A 16755-nucleotide genomic window follows, 5' to 3' on the forward strand; every position below is an offset into this window, starting at 1 on the left:
ATAGAGGATTTTTCTTTCCAATGTATTCAGTTTGTATTGATTAGCACACTGAGACAGCTTTATTACTTATGCATTTGGTGGTCAAAGGTCTCTCGATTAGCCTCCAGTGCATTAGCACAATGAACATAGCTGCAATGTGGCTATTAGGCATATCCACATCCATTACAGCGGGTAATATGGATGTCTTTACTGCCTCCTTTGGGAACTTGCACTCAGATTTTATATTGCAGTTTGGTAATTGCCCACTGTTTCTAGATAATTCTTTATAAAAAAGTAGGAAGCAAAATAATATGAAGTCCCTTCTAACAGGTAGAAATCTCCAGCAGAACCAGGCTCAGGGAGGGGCGGCCATCTGCCGTGATCGGTTAAGGTGAGGGGAGGAAAATGGAACAAAAGACAGAGCCAGAGATTAATAATAACTAATAATTAAATACAGAGAGATGTGTGAAAACACACAGTGAGTGAGAAAAGTGACTGAAGAAGAAATACTCAGTGCATCATGGGAATCCATACACTTATTGCATCGTAACCAAAGGAGGATTCAGGGTCACCTGATCCAGCCCTAACTATACGCTTTAACATAAAGAAAGGTTTTAAGTCTAATCTTAAAAGTAGAAACAGTGTCTGTCACATGTGTTACTACAATCATCATAATTATAGTTCCTACAATTACAATAATTATATAATGTGTACTAGCACAGGAGTGAGGACTTCCTCACTGACGAGTTGTAAAACTCTTATGTAAAAGCACAATTAGCAAATAATAAACAGTTATGCTCATGCATGCATTATCACTTACTAGCTCTGGCATAGTTCAAAATACAATATATAATTCATACATTATGTATTCATTAAATTAATATTTTTAATTAACCAACTAAAAACATAAATAAATTATAGTTCATGTGTAAAGCCAGCATTTTCAGTTCAGCACCCAAACTCTAAATATGAAACCATGCTGTTTTAATAGCTGCTGTATTCAAGTTTAGTTTTATCATGCTCAAATATTCAAGGTCTTTCCTGAAAAACATGCTTTCAGAATGGGAGCGTATGTTGTTCTAAAACCTGCATATACCTTTCAGCATTATGTTGCCTTTCCAGATGTGCAAGCTGTCAAATTGCTGAACACTCATGCAGCCTCATACTATCAGAGATTCAGGCTTTTTGAACAGAGCACTGATACCAAGCCAGATGGACCATATCTCCTTTAGTATGGAGGACGCAGCACCCATTTTTTTTTTCTCAAAAAGAATTTCAAATTTCAGCTCATCTGATGACAGTTTTCACTTTAAATGAGCATTGGCCTAGAGATTTCATGTGTTCTTCTTTGCATACGCATATTTTAACCTGCATTTTCAAATAGTTCAGTGAACTGTGTACACAGACAGTGATTTCTGAATGATTTCTTGAGCCTGTGTAGTGATTTCCATGAAAGAATCGTGTCTGTTTGAAATGCAGAGCTGTCTGAGGGCCTGAAGATCACAGGCATCCAATATTGATTTTTGGCCTTGTCCCTTGCACACATAGAATTCTCCAGATTCCCACAGTTTAGTCTTTTTTCTTATTTTGTTTTGCTTTTCAATTAGATTATGTAATATGAATGATTAGATATTCCAAGTGTTCACAACTTTATGTCGAGGAGCATTCTGAAATGGTTGACTCAGATTTTTGCAGATTGAACTTCTGTCCATTTTCACTTCTGAGAAACTCTGTCTCTCAGATATGCTCTTATTATACTTAATCATGTTATTGAGCTGTTACGAGTTAACCTACCTAATGTTTCTATAACGTCATCTAAATCACTATATAAATAGCATTTATTTACTCTACATGTTAATGTTTTATTGATATTGCATCCTCCAGCGCTGCAAACCCTTGGCATTATCTCAATGAACTTGTGCAACTTGTTTAGTCACCTGAAATGCTTTTCACTTCACAGGTGTGCCTTGTCAGGGCTCTTTTATCGAATTCCTTGCCTTCTTAATAGGATTTGGACCATCAGTTGTGTTTCATTTTGATGCATGCTCAATCATCCAGGTAAGTAAAGACATCAGTTGTGTTGTGCAGAAGTCAGGTTGGTACACATTTGACAACTGTAAGAATTCATATTGTGGTAAGAACCAATCCTAAGAACCTAAGAAAAGAGAAATGACAGTCCAAGAACTAAAGGTCAGCAAGTCTGGAAAATTGCTAAAACTTTGAATGAGTCCCAAAGTGCAGTTGCAAAAACCATCAAGCGCTACAACAAACCTGGCTAACATGACGACCGCCCCAGGAAAGAAAGATCATGAATTTTCCCTACTTTGTTTTCTGTTATGATTAATAGACTGTGCATAAATTATACAAGTGTCTAATATTTTTTTCATGAAGTTCCCCAATAAAAGTGTTTGACTCTTATTAGTCTCTAAAACAATAAAACTTTCTGTGTATATGTGAAAGTTTTCATATTTACTTAATTAAAGGCATATGAATAAACCACTGCAGGTGTTGGCTTAGACAGCTCCGACAAGTCTGAACACATTATTTCAAAGAACACGTTGTTGTACTGGCAAAAACTGGGAGAAAAAGTTCTTTTTTCAAATTTCCACCACTTATTTCAGCAGATAATGGCCATGGAGGATCTCTGCTCTGCGGTGACTGCATATAAGCAGGATGTCAAGGTGAAAGCAGGCTCGTGGCAGGACTGGCTGGTAACTTGTTGACATCTGTCATATGCATTTGTTTGTGGAACAAGGCTTTGCCACAGGAGAGACAGATACTCTCCAGAGAGTGACTGAGCACAAAGCCCACTCTTTTTCTGAAGAATGAGACACAGGTCTGCTAATATACAGACTCTATACCTGCACATATGGCTGACTCGTGGACGGAAAGCGAGGGCAGCTCAGTTATACTGAGATGGTCTCTTTATCTCCTATTACCGAATGATTTCTGGGGATTTCATTGTAAACGAAAGCACAGCAATGATTTATCTCTTTAGACTGCTGTGATAAATGATGCTTCGGTGCAAAAATACTATTTGTGTAATTGGATCATTCTTTGGCCCCTGTTCCATAACTCCTCCGTCAGGCTGCTGGTAGAGTTATGTGCACTAGTGGCAGGTAATGTTTTTCATTATATGCCAGGCCAGTTTTATATATAGAAAATGGGTAGGAAGGGACTGCGTCTAGCCTGCAGACATTTGCTTGGTTAGTCCCTGTAGGTGCATTCAATATTGATTGCTTGAGAGTAGAGCGCTATCCCCACAGAAAAGCTGCATATGTACTGTACGCGCAGAGTGGAGATACTTGGTGTTCTCGCTTGGCTAAATTTAGAAGGCAAAGCAATACTCAACATGACATCCTCCAAGCAGAGGTGCCATAGAGTACACTTTATAGCTATGGAGACACAAACAAACACAACTCCATCATAGGCCTTTGAACACAAAGTAAAAAAACAAACAAAGACTTGAGCTTTGCTTTCATCACACTCAGTATATATTTTAAGTCTAATTGGTTTTCAGCTGCTGTGAAGGTAATGCCCTCTGCAACTACTTCAGCGCGCATGGTGACAGGGTTGGTGAGGTGAATAAATTAAAGCATGAAGATGCACCTCCTAGGAAATGTTTGAGGGTTCCAAGGCTGTTATGTAAACAGCCTGTCTGCTGATTTCAGACGTCTGATAGCAGCTCACTTCCTCAGATAAGATTTCCACGAGCCTCAAGAGAAACTCGTACCTGCATATTTATCTGTCCATTAGTCTCTGTCTCTCACCTCATCATCTTCCATCTCCAGGTATCAGTTACACCACAGAGCATGGTAAATATTTGAGATTTCCCCCCTGCCAATGAATCAAGTCTCATTTTCAGAGTAGGTGGGCATATTCTGGAGGAAAAAATGACAGTGTTTATCTCCATTTTCAGTGCTCTGCTGCATGATGGGCACACTCTATAATCTAACAGATTAATTCAAGGCAAAAGTTCCCGATTTGCATTCCTGAGGTTAACTCTCGTCTCATCCGATTTTCCCTTTGAGCTTTGATGAATCTGCGGCTGAATAGTAATATTTTTTTTCTTTTTTCACACAGTTAATGTTGGATTAAATGAAAGAGTTGTCAGTTTTGAAGAGCTGGTAGTTTTTGGCTGACAAAGTATCCTGCATGGTTACTGCCATGCTCAGCAAGTGATTTTTCTAATCAGCACATCTCACGTGAAAATAATTAAACCAATCTCTTCCATATGCACTCAATCGTGAAAAGAAAAGACATAAATGTGAAAAGCTAAGCCTGGTTGGCTCATCTGTGTTACAGAGCTTGAATGAACAATATGGAGTCTGGACAAATCACCACTGATCTCAATGCACAGTATATTTTTGTGTTGTCGTCTTAGGTGACACTAAAACAATACTTTAGAAAGGTGTTTGTAAAGACCTTCTTTGAGGTCTTAATTCTTCTGTATTTTTTCTCATCCTCAGATGAAGCCTTTGTAATATTTTTAATTCTTTTTACAGTGTGAATGGTGCCATGCAAATACATTTTTGTGAACAATTTTTAGGCACTACAGCTGAATCTGGGTTTGTCCTGGCATGAGATAAGCTGGATACTTACATATAATAAGGATGCTCAGTGGAAACCCACAGAGCAGGCGAGAAAAAAAACCCTGGAGAAATGCATCAGAGGAAAGTCAGAGGAAAAAGTGTTTGGTCAGCAGGAATAAAAACGCCTCTGATTTTCTTCTTTTACACGCTCATTTTCCTCTCCTCAAGACCCAGTTCAGGCAGCATTTAGCAAAACCTGTCATTAAGGAAAGCAGGATTTCTAAAGCTGTAACTCACCCAGATTTTGCACGGTGTTTAGACTGGGCAATTTAAGTGATTCACAGTTGAACAAGGAAGATGGGAAGAAAACAGCCTTCATACCTGGGGCAGCAGCCGGTCTTCTGCCCACACAGGTAATTACAGTTATGTAAATGAAGCACACAGTCGAGGCCTGGAACAAAAGCAATGCCACATGTGCAAACTGAGAGCCTGACGCCGGCTCACCTGTACATGCAGAAGCAGGTACATCCAGCGAGGCAGATTAATTATCATTTTGTTGGAATAAACAATTAGAACAGCCTCTGCAAAATCACGAGTCTTTCTCTGGGATCAAAAATCACTCTGTGAATGGCTTGCAATCTTCTTTTTCTTGTTTCAGTATCCGACTGCAAGATTGCTTTAGCAGGAAACTGAAGGGTGAGAGTGGTGATTAAGAGGAAAAAGAGAAACCTGGCAAGGGGTGATGAGTTTTGGACAGGAACCTGATGAGGCTCAGGTGATGAAAGGATGGTGTTCTCTCTAATTCATTAGTGGGCTAAAGCAAGATGCAATGAGGTGTTCTCTGATGGCACCATTGAGCACGAAGCGTGAACATGCTGAATACAACATTCGGTCACACTGCCACTTTTCAGTGCTACATTTGAAGTGAGTGTGCCACAAGAAGACAAGAGAACCAACTGCAAAGACAAAGTTCACCATACTTTAATTGATCCGGCCAGTATAAAAGGAAGTGAAACATTGGAACACTTTATTAACATAATAACTATAATTAACTAACTTAATTAACTAACTAACTAATTAACTATGAGCCACAGTGGGCGACCGTGGCTCAGGGGGTTGGGAAGCGTATCTGTAACCGGAAGATGGTCGGTTCGATCCCTGGGCTCTCTGTCCTGGTCGTTGTGTCCTTGGACAAGACACTTTACCCTACCGCCTACTGGTGTTGGCCAGAGGGGCCGATGGCGCGATATGACAGCCTCGCTTCTGTCAGTCTGCCCCAGGGCAGCTGTGGCTACAACCGTAGCTTGTCTCTACCAGTGTGTGAATGTGAGAGTGAATGAATAATGGCATTGTAAAGCGCTTTGGGTGCCTTGAAAAAGCGCTATATAAATCCAATCCATTATTATTAATTATTAATCCCCTGCCAAGTTTGGTGCCGCTGATTCACACGAACAACTCCTAAAAACAATAAAGCTTCACCTACCTAGTCTTCAGCGGTGTACCAGGCTTGAGGCAACTTTAAACACAAACTTACACAGAAAGTGAGTGAGACGCACAGAAGTGATGGATCCTATGGACGCATAACCCGATTCCTTCAGATTCGGCAACTGTTTGTCACAAACAATGCCTGTTAACTCTATTTTTGACATTAAGCTGCATAAAGAATATAAAGAGGACAGGAAGTCACAGAAACACTGCTGGTGGTTGCTGATTTTCAAAATAAAAGACCATGCACACTGTATGCTGTGCTTCTGAAATTCAGAGTGATTCGAAGCAGAAGGGAACAAAACTACATCAGAGATGCAACATTGGAGGCATGCATCCAGTGTATTCCCACGGTAATAGAGAACATAATGTAGGCCAATTACATCCCAGCAGCTGAGGTACAATGATTTTTCCCTCTTCAGATGCTCCATCTGAAGAGGGAAAAATCATTCAATTATTGTGATATATCATTGTGATATATTATCAGCCCAGCGTTACAGTATCACAGCATTCAAAATGTAAATATGACTAAAAACAGCATCCATGTAAGCACTAAAGCATTACACTGTGTCTATACAGTAGGTATAACTTTTCTCATTCATTGGAACTGAGGTGGACTGAGATGTATTAAATCTGTACTGTCACTTGTTACTATGAGACAGCAAACTCTTATACTGCAGGATCACATTTCATTTCTCTATAACTGATGCCTATTGAAGCTGCCAGGATTTCAGATCCCAAACCAAAATGATTTCTTACACTTTTTGTCCGATGATTTTGTATCATGGTTACTTCTTTAGCGCAACTTCCTGCTGAGACTAACCCTACTGATTTACTGGGTAACAGAAATCAGACACAGGATTTTAGAAAAAATCCCTGCATGAGCTCAAGGCACAGCTTGCTGCGCTCATACACGGCGGCTTTTCAAATTCAAGCTGATGGTTACAAATTGAACATTTTTTTTCTCTCTTAATTGTAAGAGTTTCAAATTTAATTAAAGCATTTAAAGCAACTTCTGACAATATACCTTTTCTTAAAAATGTCACAGTTGGAAAAACAGATATTACCATCTGACTGCCTTTCCTGTGTTGCCTATAGTACAGAGATTCTTGCTGAGTATTCAGCTGACTGCTAATGAGCCCATCTCCTGTTAATTTAATTTAGAGCGTGGGCTCTTCCATGTAGCCACCACTGTTTCTGCTGCAGGGCCTTTAATCCCTGCACAATTAATCTCTGGTCTGCTGTTGGTGTGGCACCTTTGTTACATCCTGTCTTTCCTGTCTTACATCCTTGTGTTTTCTTGTAACCCAATGCATTATAATTTACACAATTAAGTGCTCAGGTAACTTCCCCAACAAATACAACAACAGATAGCAAGGATCATCAGGCGATCCACACCAAAACTGTTAAAGGAAGCACTGTGTACTACTCGATGTGTATAATTTCCTAGGTAGAGATGCAATAGGATGTTGCGAAAGGCATTTCATGTTTTTAATGACACTGACTCTTATTGTGAAAGTAATGATCCTTATCTACTGATCATTTTCATTGTCAATGTCATTGTGTCTTCAGCATGCCTGTGAATAATCAGCCAAAGTGGACTCAATGTGCATCACCTTGAAAAATAACAGCTGAGCTGGAATACGAAAAGAAGGTCAACACGCATTCTCATTTTCCTTCTCATATTAGAGTAAATGATCAAAAATGTGAAATTTAGGTAGTATTATCAATCATAATCTGTCTGCCTGAACCAGAAATCACACATCCATCCTTTTCTCCTCCTTATTTTCAAGGTAGAGCTGTCGCTTTGAAAAAAAAAAGCACAAGAATGAAAAGGCAAAATGTAACTGCACTTTTAGAAAATCCCATTTTCTGCATCATTTCCATATATTTCCAAAAACAATCATAACATCACAGATATATCACAGATTTTGTCTGGCAAGGCTTTACTGTTTCCAAACAGGGCAGCTTCATATCCTGAAATTGCTACTATTTCATTTTGCTGCTACATCAGTCGCGCACTGCAAAAACTGAGTTGCTATTTCTTTTTGCCGTCATATACTGTTGTGTTTGCAGCCACAAAGGGATTGATGTCTTAACTGACGTGAAACTCGTTGTTTCGTGCAATACAAAGTTCATCTGCTGTGCCGATCAGTGTGGTGGAGATGCGCTTTGTCCTCAAGTGGAGCGCATATCCTAAAGGCGTGTGATAAATCTCTCTTACAAGAATCACTTGAGCCTTGGATACAATTTATGCCTTTTTGTTTTGTTTGTTTGTTTGCTTGTTTTTTTCTGTTTTTAGAGATCAACGATCAAATCCTAAAAATAGAAGATCCCACTTCTGTAGCTGTAGAAGCGACTTTGCCTCTTTTCAGACCTTATACATTCATTTGAATATATGCAAAGAAAAGAAGTGACTTATGGAAATTGTCCGTGCCTTCTGTCTTTCTTTTCTGATCTCCCTTTGGGGTGGGGGACTGTTAACAAAGCCAGAATGAATGCTGCTGAAGTGAGAAGGAAATGTTAATGCATGAAATCCTTTTTCGGCTCCACTCTCTCCATAATGCTTCTCAATTTGCCCAAACTTTTCTCAAAGAAATTGGGTGATTTTCATTTTGCTCTTGAGTGAAGAGCTTTGGGAACATGCCTGTGTTAATCTCTTCAGGATTCCCTCTGTTTAACCCCTCACTGAGACATACTGACAAATGGGTTTTTCTTCTTCCTCTGTTGCGCTGAAATAAATCATTGCACCCGAGAAAACCAGAGTGGAGTTATTATTTATCCTTGGATTAATTTATTATCTCTAAAGCCAAATGTATTTCATTGCCTTCTCGTATATTCCTGTTTCGTGATGGCCAAAAGTATTTTACGGTGAACCGCTACAGTTAGTGTCCTGTGTACTGCACGGTGTGGACAGGCTGATCAGCTATGTCATGTGACTTAATGTGACTTGGCATTAACAATGGTCCAAAGTGACAACTGTGGTTGTTTTTGTCGTGAGCTTGATACTATTCATTAATGACAGGACCAACAATCCAAGCAACAATATGTCCCCTAAAGCTCCTGTAGTAGAGCGCTGAGGGGAGGGAATGATAAAGTGTGAGAAGGACCCAGGGGCTTTGAATAAAAAGAGATAGAGGAAAAAGTGAAAAAGAGAATTCCACCCATGATGAGAACCACAGCTTGGGGCGCACATCGCTCACATGTCCACCAGAGAATGAAAGTGCGGCCGCCTGATTTGTGCCTAATAAAGTTGTCAAATCCTATCAAGACTCACATCTACCATATAAAGCACTGGCCCCCAGTCAGAGCTAGTCAGGGGTGATCAGGGGTAGCCGGTAGTGGACAAAACCTCATAGTGATAGATGATGTGATAGCACTGCCTTATGGAAGTGGAGGCCAGATGATAGAGGGTGAAATGGGTGAACAATTGACAGCCACGGGTGTTTCTGCTCAATTTATTAGGAGCTGTAAGCATCCAAGAATTATAGTGATGATCCTAGTCTCCTGGTAGCAAATTCATCACAGACTCTGTGAAATGAACAAGTCTTGGAATATATTTTCTTCACACCTCAGTGCCTGAAAGCCCACGCTCACAGTGGCTGATAGGTTGGCAGGAATGTGGTACACATCAGTGTGCCTGTGCTTGCAGACAGGTCCTGTTCTATGCCTTCCCTATTTCCTCATGCCCACACTCCCATTAAGGAAGGCTGTATCTATGGCCTGACCCCTAGGGGGAGGCAGTGCATGGTGTCAGAAGAAGCAGCACATGTCTGCCCACAGAGGACACACTGACCGCTCCCTGTAACAATGACGAGTCAGCCTCAGATAGATCAGACCAAACAGGATATTTAGAGAATTAGCCACTAGTGGTCACCATTTGACCCCGAGGGCATCAGGATCTTAAAAGCTTCAGGTCCTGTTTAAGATCATTCAATCACAGTTCTAAGATAGACTTTTTAGAAAACCACTGACAGCTGAAGTGAAAATGTTGCTTTTTAATATTAACTTTAACAGTCAAATGTTTCCACAGGTTGCCTGTTGAAAACTACAACCTAGAGCTGTTATGCTATCTAGCACGACTACCCATTGCTCATACAGTAATATTACTTTATCTCTGCATTGCAGACTTTGACAGAGATTTAATTTCTCTTGAGATTACACTCAATAGCTCATGGGTCCATCAGATGGAAAATTATGTACTACTAATGTTTCCTCTGCCGCTAAAACACAACACGCTCTCCCGCAGTTACCAGTTTTTATTAGTCTTCCAAACTGCTTTTTTCTGCTTCACAAATTCATCCGAAAGAGTTTTGCCTGAACTCCCTTTATCAAAAGTTTTCAAATTGTGAAGCTGAAAAACCAGATGATGATCGCCCTTTCTGTCACAATACATTCCCAGTTTACAAACCCGATTTGCTCCATGTGCAATATCTGAGATCAACAGGGCAGCTGTGATTGAGAGGGTTGTTTGAGGTCTAAATCAGTCTAGGGTGGCACGTTACAGGGAGTTAGGGAAATTGCTCTCATCTCTAACTTGGTGATGGTGTTTTTACATTAAATCTGTGATGAGACACACATATTATAACTTCAGATTCACAAAATGAAACAAAAAGTATCCTGAAGTTGAGAGAGTTGTATAAGCTACTGGATCATTATTTTTTTATATATTCATATGTAATATAACTGATAATAAAAAAAAATACCCGAAAGCTGTAATAAAACATATAAAAATAGTATACCCACCAGCTGAAATATGAAGTTTCTGCCTAATCATGTACAGGTCCACTAGCGCTGCCTCAACATCTCTAATCTGTGTAGGCAGGGGAAAGACCTGTGGGGGGATTTCTACATCAGGAAGTCAGCAACAGATCATTTAGGTGTAGCCCAAAAGCCCATTTGGCTTGATATGGCTTGATATGATTAGGATATGGTTAGCTTGGAAAGCAGGATGACTTTGGTCTTTCTTTCTCAAGCCTTTCCTGAACAGTTTTTGTAATTTGATTGGGTTCAAAGTCATGGTTGAGGGACAAACTTGGTCCAGTGAGATTGCCATGTGGGTTTGCTTGGTAAGCAATCAGTACCCAAGGTTACACAGATGACCGTACTGCAGCAGCTTCCAGTGCTATTTATTTCAGCTATCAGTTGTTTTAGTATCTGTTTGGCGCGATGAGTAATCTGTAGATTAACCAAGGAGAATTTTTTCTGGCTCACAATTTAACTGCTTTGGCTGCCTTTTAGCACTCTTATTAACATTGTTTCTAACAGCAGCAGGTTGACTTTTTCAACAAAAACAAAAAAGATCAAATGAACCTAAATACATTTGCAGCACCAACGAACTTTAAACGTTATCATTAGCTGGTGATTGAAATCCATGTGTGAAATTTGACACCATCCCAAGCTTGTTCAATCAAACTAACACACAAATACAAAACTGTTGTCCTAACTGACCTATCACACTGAGTTTTCAGATGAATATTATATTTTATAATATATTTAAACATTGAGAAACATTTTTTAGTTTTTAGTTATGTATACCTAAAGCCATCATTATTATTATATTACTATAATATATACTACATTTGTGAGGAGCATTCAACTTGCAAGGGAATTTCTCAGATCTTACAAGCTTATTCAATTCAGGTTTATTTCTATAGTGCCAAATCACAACAAAAACCACCTCAATGCACTTTATACTTTAAGGTAAAGACCCTTCAGTATTCTGGAGAAAACCCTAGCAATCAAGTGGCCCACCAGGAGCAAGCACTTTGTGATAGTGGGAAGGAAAATCTCCCTTTGAAAAAGAAGAATCCTCCAGAAAAACAAGAAGGAGCCAGCCATCTTTTACAAGTGAATGAGGATGATGATATGAAGCTGATGCCTAAGTTCAAGAAGGAAGATCTGTCATCACTCATCTGCCTGCTTTCCTGAGTTCAGCTGACTATCGCTTTCCCACATTGTCAATCTCAACACTGACATCATTTCTCTAGTCCAATCATCTTCTTGCTTGCCTTTCTTGAGCCAATCAGCCTCCACTTTGGTTTAAATCTGTGCTCTCCGTCATTCTCCATTTTCAGATTCTCTTTCGTGCAACCCACTTCTTCTATGAACCACAAGTAAGCCTGCAATCTGAGAGTGAAGTGCTCTGTTAACATAATATACTACGGTATGGTGTTGTATGGTCTTTAAGACATGATGGGTACCTTTCAACATTCATAGGTCCATTAGTTTTTACAAGATCCCCCAAATCACTGGCTGAAACCCAGACTTCAAACATGGCAGAGCTTCCACTATGTGGATAGATGGCTGTGGATATTCACTGTACCTCTCTTCTGATTTCATCTGCACATACGGCAATTTAAATCAAAACGTAAAATTTGGATTCATCACTTCTTAAGACCTGTTACCACTGATTTTTTACAGTTCTTATGTAATTTGGCATGCCTCCACCCTTTTCCCTGTTACCCTACCTTAAGAAAGGCTTCTTGACAGCCAATATTTCAATGAGACGATTTGTAATGAACCGACGAGCAAATCATAGATGGATGAACTGAAGGGTCACATGCATCTCACAGGTCCTCTGTCAGACATTACAGTGAAGACGTTGCTATATCTTACGAACATTACCAGAGAAAGTCACAAGGAAACTCTGGCTTCTTGGAAGTAAAATATAAAGAAATGATGGGCAGCTCAAGACTTTTGCACAGAGTGAAAAAGTTATTTCATGGTTTCTAAGAGGTCTCTCAACTCACACCTTGTTGCACTGCCCCCCAGTGTCCAAAAGGCAAATAACTGCAAGCTTAAAGTAGATATGTATATGTGGATGTAATTTTTCATTGATAGATAAACATACACACCAACACAAAACACAACACAAAACCCTCCATCTATTCTGATAATTTTGAGGCTACTGATAGTACTGATAGTACTGCTGCATTCTAAAGGTACATAAACTTGTATGACTGTGTTTCTTTTCAAATTCTGCATATTTCTCCAAGTAGTTATCTCTTTTTGCTTAAAAGGAAGAACAAAATTAAAAAGAAAAGAATATTTCAAGTGGGAGAAATTACAGTGTAGAGTGTAGTGTATTCATTTAATTTAAATTCATGGCTAATCATTACAGACAGTATTCAAGAATACGTTTGGAAATTTTCTATATTTTCAATGCTATTAAAAGAGAAAAAGCTAACAATTAATTGATTCCACTTACAAACAGTATCTGTGTATATAAAGATTGACATAACGTCTTCGTGATAAATCAGAAAAGTCCTTTAAAAAGAGCTACTCAGTGTAACTGTGTTCACTTTCACTCTGCATAAAAAAAGTCTTCAGTTCTGGGGTTTCTGGGGCTGCCAGAGAACTTTTTTATTTGCCACTATCTCCAAGCTCTCTGAGCTAAGTGTACATCTTAGTACTTTTGTCATGTTTTATGGCTGCAATGTAAGTTTATCTATATGAATGCCAGACTGAATAATGTATTGTGGTCAGTGTCACCAAGCAAAATTTTCTAGGGCTGAAATATTAAGGCTAATATGGCCAAAAGAGTGGTCACTTCAGCCTGTCTCCTAAAGAAAGTCTATCCCCACAGACCTCCATGTGAAAATAACCAACGTAAAAGCAAAGACTTAAAGTTATGAGTGAAGCATGCTAACTTTTACAGTCATCTATAAACCACTTGAAAGTGATTAACAATGAGGTAACTGCATCTATGGATGTATGTTGCTAACTAAGCTTGCTAGCCCTAGCTAGATAACTCCATCTGATACTGTCACTTTTGGCTTCAAACCACCCAAAATGGTGCTAGCTGAAAAGTTAAGCTTAGTCTTTAAAACTCGGGGTCATAAATTAGTATGTGACATCAGAGTGACTAAATCCTTTTTTTACATACAGTCTATGGGTTTTACACATTGTCATAAATCGTCTGGATTCAGGAGTTCTGCGGAGAAGCTCTTGCAGCTTGTTGCTTTGTTTTCTGGTCTTCAGCTGCTTGTACATATAGTGCCCTTATCTTCCTTAATAAATAAAAGTTATTCTTTAAATTTTGAAATGTGATTGTTGAAGACTATATGCCCTCCCAAGTCCTGACAATGTTGGACAAGCAGGTTGCTTTAGCAAATGCTGTCTTTGAAAACACACCTGACATTTGGGTGATTTTCAGTGTGTCCCCAGGATTGTGCTGAGACTTTAGTAGATACCTTGGGTGCCTGTGACAGTGACAGCAGGCCTCACTAATCACATTAGATTTGGCTATGGCAAAGACAAGGCCATGAACAACTAAGATAGATGGATTAAAGCAATTTAGCAAGTATGGATTACCCTTCACTACAGTGATCAGCGTGATAAGGATGGTCTCGAAGCTGGATTCTCAAACTCTCCAGCTGTTAGTTTGTATTGTGTGTGTGTGTGTGTGTGTGTGTGTGTGTGTGTGTGTGTGTGTGTGTGTGTGTGTGTGTGTGTGTCTATATATTGTTTTTCATTTTGCAGCAATTTTATTGAAACATTTTGTGATATTTATCTTCAAAGTTGCTTTATGAATAAAATGTTACTTATGTATGTAGGAACCAGTGTTCCAAAAATATTCAGTGAGACTGTTCGTCCCCAATTTTCTGTCCTGTAGAGGAAGGTGCTGCCTTTATTGGATATCACTGTGGGGAATGAAACTCCAAAAATAGTCAGTTTTGAAGGTTCTCAGACCTTGGTATATGAGGTATGATGACAAAGTTCTAGATGGCAGTTTGGTGTGATAGCTACCACTATCTCTACAAAGCAACAATCTACCAGCCATTGACTAACCAAGTGTGTCTTTCTGTGTGGGGTTAGCATTCTTCTCCGTGTGTCTGTGTGGATTCTCCCTGGGTAATGCACCTTCCTCCCACTGTCCAGAGACACGCATGTGGTTAGGTTAACTGGTGGTTCTAAACTAGCAACAGATTGGTGACCTGTCCAGTGTATAGCCTAGGCTCCAGTCCATCATGACATGAAGGGGATAAGTAAAATAAATGTACCCCTTCCAATATGGCTGCTACTTCTAGATTGCTGCCTTGAAGCACCTCTCTCCCTTCTGACCATTATCATGTTTGTTTTTGTGATTTCAATATGGACTTCAAACTTGTGAAAAGAGCAGCCATCAACTTCTGTGTCAAATTGACCTGACTGTCATGTCAAGAGAAATCAGTCGTGATGAGAGTTGGGTCTCAGGCTATGACCCAGAGAGAGCAATTATTAGTGGAAGAGCTAACGGTGTCCGAACCCGAAGGTCATCCGACCAGGAATGCGAGCAGGATCATGGTTGTTTTTGACATTCATGGGTTTGTGCACCGTGAATTTGTCTTCTAAAGTGAAACTTTCAATGCATATTCTACTGTAACATCCTGGGAGAACATTTGGCGCAAACAGCCTAAATTGTGGCTTTTGCCATCACGTGTCTGCTCACAGCCCTTTGAAAATGACTTATCCTCTTTATACCAAAATGAAATTCAAGGTTAAAAGTTCAGACTCAATGGACGCAGTACAGTACTAGTGAAGTATCGAGGTTTGTGCAACACAGCTGCTCAGTTGTTGGATACACTGGAAAAAGTCGATTTAACGGACTGTTTCAGAAAGATAACTTGTTAGTTTTTGCTGGAAATCAGGGACGAAGTACCAGTCTCTTTTCTTCACAAGATCAAGTCTCGTACCACTGAGTCCAAGGACTGGTGAGAAAATTCTTTCAGATTCAGGTAAATAGATTCTGATTTCACAGGTTAAGTTCTCATTGATTTCCTCTGTTCTCCCATAGGCGTGGGTTCAGGTAAGGGGTATTTTATTTCTATTGGCATAGGCTTGGGTGAGAATTTCTCTACAGGGCAAGAGTGGGTCAAGCCAGTATGTTTGGAAGGCAGACGCACTAGAAAGGACTCTGTGCTGAAAGAGGACGGGCAAGGCAAGTTTGCAAGTTAAACTACATCACTGTTTAACTTAACAATGCAACAAGGAGTGGAATGACATGCCCACGGTTACATACTGCATATGATTATAGAAGGTGTGCCAGTGGATCTGGGGAAGTCACACCCATTGCTGGAAAGATTTAAGCAGAGTTAGACAGAGAGAGATAGTTACGTAGGTAAAGACATAGAGAAGGTGAAACAGTACCCGAGAAAATTGGGAGGGGGGTAACAAAAAGACTAGTTATAAGTAGGTACTAAATTTAAATCAGGTTTTGACTTTTATGGGGACTGCACTTTATAATATCACAGTCCAGGCTTCGTTAAGCATTTATGCGGGGAATGACATGCATTAATTTGAGACCTACATTAATATGGTCTACACTAAACTTCTATTAAGATATTTATCATTTTGTATTGAAATTAAACTTCAGGGGACTTAGATGAGGCTGAATATCTAGAACAGACAATTGAGTGAAATATTCCTTCATCAGTATATGAGCTTCAGTTGAGTCAATGCCACATACTCTGGCCCATCTGGTGTAATTAAGACTCCACCAGATTTGTATTAATCCACAGATAAAAATAGTCCACCATTTTACAAATTTACCCCCCCCCCCCCCCCCCCCCCCGCCCACACACACACACACACACACACACACACACACACACACACACACACCTTTTTTAAATTGAAACTCTATATTTATAACCTGATGTGAAAGACTCATCTTTAGGGCCAGTGCACTTAAAGCAGACAAAGACAGACTGGAATAGACAGAGACTATCCAGAGATAAGTTAAGCATTGCCTGTTTTTGAATTTGGAAACAATATT

This window comes from Aulonocara stuartgranti (genome assembly GCF_965226115.1).
Source record: "Aulonocara stuartgranti genome assembly, chromosome: 17".
NCBI lineage: Eukaryota > Metazoa > Chordata > Actinopteri > Cichliformes > Cichlidae > Aulonocara > Aulonocara stuartgranti.